At 44.2% G+C, this 4,518-nt stretch overlaps 1 non-coding gene across 1 annotated transcript; it reads left to right on the top strand.

Moving 5' to 3' along the window:
• The first annotated feature begins 233 nt into the window (after positions 1 to 233).
• LOC149015824 (small nucleolar RNA R71) lies at positions 234 to 340 on the top strand. Its single transcript, XR_016173742.1, has one exon. It is a non-coding gene; the product is annotated as a small nucleolar RNA R71 (small nucleolar RNA).
• The last annotated feature ends 4,178 nt before the right edge of the window (positions 341 to 4,518 follow it).

Below are 4,518 nucleotides of genomic sequence, written 5' to 3'. Positions count from 1 at the left end.
CTTGTGCGATTAAAGTCATCCTTCGCATCTAACTCATAAATCCTGCCACTCTCTTATTTGCAAGCACCTCTCTCGGTGGCCATTGGTAGTTATTGTTGGCCATTATTTCCAAGATCTCATAAGCTTCATTGTAAGACTTTGCCAATATAGCTCCATTTGCTGATGCATCCACTATGGATCGAGTTTGTCCACTTAAACCATAGTAGAAAGTCTTCATTTGAATCCAATGAGGAATACCATGGTGAGGACATTTACGCAAGATCTCCTTAAATCTTTCCCATGCCTCATACAAAGATTCACCATCCAACTGTTGAAAACTAGTGATGTCATTTTTGAACTTGGCATTCTTTGTTGCAGGGAAGTGCTTCATCAAGAACTTCTCTACTAAATCATTCCATGTGGCTACTGATTGTGGAGGTAAGAAGTTCAACCATGCTCTTGCCCTATCCTGCAATGAGTAAGGGAATAGCTTCAATCTCAAAGCTTCTTCAGTTGCTCTAGGTATCTTGAAAGAATCACTTACTTCCATGAAGAGTCTAAGATGGAGATGAGGATCTTCTGTTGGCATCCCACTGAACTGTCCTATAGTCTGAAGCATTTGGAACATCACAGGCTTAAGTTCAAAATGTAATGCTTGAATTTCTGGCCTTACTATACTTGGATTCAGCTCATGCAACCTTGGGACATCATATCCTCTAATGGCCCTATCTCTATCATCACCCTCAGCTGCCATATTATTCTCATTATTATTCAACCCATATCTCATTGCTTCAGCCATTGTTTGACCTGCTGCTAAACCTCGCTACTTCCTTCTTCTAGCTCGAAATGTCTTTTCGATTTCAAAGTCAAAGGGTATCAACTCTTGATCAGGCAGCAGACTCATACAAGGGTAAAAGCACCTGAGAATAAAAGGAAACTAATATCAAAGTAAAGAAATTTCAGTAGATAACTAAAACTTACTTCTACACTAATTATTAAAGACAAAATTCCCTAGCAACGGCGCCAAAAACTTGTTGCTTGTATCTCAAGATATTACGCAAGTATAGGTATCGCAATCAAGTAATAAACGATAAGTAAAGTATCGATCTCACGGAGAATTATATCCTTAACTTTCAATGTAAAAGTAAAATTGATTTAAATGCAATTAACAAGGTTGATTGGTGATTGACTAACTAAATAACCAAATGACAGGTAAAGAAAACTAAGGAACTAAAATGTAGATTAAGCAATGGAAGAAACTTAGTGATATGGAGAGATTATGATCAGACCGGGTTCATACCTGGTCCGACCCTCGACCCCGGTCGAGACAGAGAGATCCGACTCGCTCCCGAGTGAACCGGATCCGGAAGATGGCTTGCTGAAGAAGAAAGCTTATTCGGCTGCAAGAGTGCCCTAATCCTACTTATGGATTAGGGTAATCACCCTAATGATGGCAGACTCGAATTGACGGCTGCGGATAATCATTATCGAAGGGATAATCATCGCATAACCTAAAGGTTATCTCAGGAGTCCTCTACTAGCCCAAACTAGTAGAAGTCTATTGCTCAACGGATCTAACTGATAAGATCCAACGACTACCCGAAGAAGGCTCAAGTGCATCCAACGAAGGAGATTCGAAGGTACACTCTATATAAACCTCACTACCATACAAGGTGAGGGGATCGGAAAAAAGAATACTATCTGAGACTCAGGTTCAGATACATACTGATAGACCTAAACTATCAGCGATCTGCTATCTAGATCACCCTTCCCTGTTCTTCATTCCTTAAGCTCTGCGCTTCTAGCAGAGCCGTTTTTGATTAAGTTCATCAATTGACTTAGCCTTCGGAGGTGGACTCCCGACCCCAGCGGTCGGGCCACATCTGACGCTTTTGTTTTGCAGGACATAACGAGGAGATCTAAGGGCTGAGCAGATTTTGGACGCATCAATTGGCGCCGTCTGTGGGAAACAACTTGAAAAGCCATGGTGACAGCCGCTGCACAACGCAATTCCGGTGTTCAGATCCTTGGAGTGAATAATCCAGATATTCCCCAGGAAAGCCAAAATCCTATCGAGGTAGATGGTGGCCAGGGAGAACGTAATCCTCCTCCTGATACAATCCAAGATCAATTGGATCAGGTAAAGATTCAACTCTTGGAGGTGAGCCAAGCACTCCGCATGCTCACCAGACGAGTGGTTTTACCACAAGAGCCTGATCAGCGCGATTCAAGGAGACGTGCATTGCCATGTGACCAGAGATTGGCTGAAGACGGGAATATCGATCAGAATTTCCGTGAAGGAGACCGAGGACTTAGGAGGATCGATGATCAACCGAGGCGAGACGATCGGTTCGACAGGACCGCAAGAGAGTACAACTGATTCAAACACAAGGTTGGATACGGGGGTAAGAACTCACTCACCCATTGTCGGAAGAACCGTTCGTGATGATCGAGCAGTTCGCGACGAGAGGAATGCTCGAGAAGGATGGGCTGTTCGTGATGATCGAGTAGCACGGGATGATCGTGTTAATCGAGGTCGTGATCATATTGTTGAAGATCACCCGACCCAGTTGGTCGAGGAATTGGCCAACATCAATGAGAAATTAGGGCGGTTGGCTAAGGGAAGAATAAGCGAGGATATTTACTCGGTCATTCGGAAAGACTCCCTTTGGCGAGCCAATTGCGGGATATCAATTTCCCCGTAACTTCCGTTTGCCTACCTTTTCAACATTCGATGGCTCCGGAGATCCAACAGCTCACATCGGCTATTACCAACGAGACCATGGCGGTTTCGGGTAATTCGATGAAATTTTATGCGGGGTTTTTGGTTCATCACTTACTTGGAGCAGCACAAAAGTGGTTTTCGAACCTCCCCTCTGGGAGGATCGTAAACTTTGACGAATTGGTGCGCCAATTCATAGGGCAATTCCAGAGTGGAATACAAGTCAAGAAAACGGAAGAAACCTTGTTTCTTGTCAAACAAGGAAAGAGCGAATCAATCGGAGAGTTTACGAAAAGATTCAACAAAGTGACGATGGAGATAGAAAATTTGGATGAGCAAGTAGCCAAAGCTGCTCTATTCACGGGACTCACTAATCGGAAACTCCTGGAGTTATTACTACGGGATATGCCTGCGACTTATGTTGAGTTGGTACGAGAGATGCCGAAGCGAGGCTGAAGTCATGGAGATTCTAGATGCGCGCCAAGGAGATAATAAAGTCTCCAATAAGGAACAGAAGGCTCCTGAGCAGAAGCAGAAGCCAAAGAAAAATGTTCGTGATCGGGTTGGAAAATCTCAGCCTTGGCACCAAAGGTCCCCTGGTAAAAGTGAGTACACTCCATTGAATGCTCCTCGGGCTGATATTTTAAATATCCTCAAAAGAAAAAATATTTTAAAGTGGCCGCCTAAAATTCTTTTGAAACCGGAGAGCGACGAGGATCGAGAAAAGTATTGCCGATTCCACAAGGACTATGGTCATTATACTAATGACTCGTCGTCATCTAAAGGCAGATATTGAGAGATTGATATCTCAGGGACATCTGTCCAGTTTCGTTAGCAGAAGAAGGGAGGAGCCACGTGAGCCACGTGCAGCTGCTCCTAAAAGGGATCGTTCGGTTAGTTCGGAACTATCAAGGGAGGCCCCGAAGTCTAAGAAAGGCAAGGAGGTGATTGAAGCTACTCGGTCACCGATCCTTACCATCTTCGGGGGACCAGAGCCCGAATCACTCCGGAGTCCGAAAACAAAATCCAAATTTGTTGGAACCGGAGAGACGAAGCGGAAGAAGCTGAATGGTGAAGATTCTATCACCTTTAGCGAGGAAGACGAAAGAGATGTTTGTTTACCTCATGATGATGCTATAGTCATCAAGGTAGAGATTGCACGACGGGAAGTGCATAGAGTTTTGATTGATACAGGGTCTGCAGTGACCTAATTTCCTACGAAGTGTATCAAAAATTGAAGGTGGATCAGGACTTGATGAAACCTTCGTCCACACATCTATATGGTTTTGCAGGGTCATCTGCAGTGGCAGAAGGATCGGTCCAGTTGGATTTATCCATTGGAAGTTTTCCTAAGGAAACAAGCTGTCCGAATCAATTTTTTGGTGGTTCGGGAGCTGCCGACTTATAATATGATCCTCGGGCGACCATCTTTATCCAAGATAGGTGCTATTGTTTCGACAAAGCACACTGAAGATAAAATTCCCGACTGATATGGGAATTGGTCAAGTCTCCTCGACCGGAAGATCTCTTGGCAGGTGTTATGTTGCCTATTTAAAAGACAAGGAGGGCCCGAGGAAGGTAAGCGCCCTCCCCATAGAAGTTCGAGATGATCGGGAAGAGAGCGAGAGATGCAAAGACCCGAACCGGTGGAGAAGCGAGGAACAAATCCAGCTGTGTATCGAGGATGAGAAAAAGATTACTTATATCGAGTCCGAGCAATTTGGAAGAATTTAAAGATGAGTTGAAGTTTTTTCTTCAACGGAATAAAGATGTATTTGCATGGTCTCGCGAGGACATGCCTGGAATCGATCGGGCCA

Source organism: Hakea prostrata, chromosome 5 (genome assembly GCF_041222555.1).
Source record: "Hakea prostrata isolate BN-2017 chromosome 5, UWA_Hpros_2, whole genome shotgun sequence".
Lineage (NCBI taxonomy): Eukaryota > Viridiplantae > Streptophyta > Magnoliopsida > Proteales > Proteaceae > Hakea > Hakea prostrata.
The sequence above is the reverse complement of the archived record's forward strand: the minus strand, read 5'-3'. Positions and strand labels throughout refer to the sequence as shown.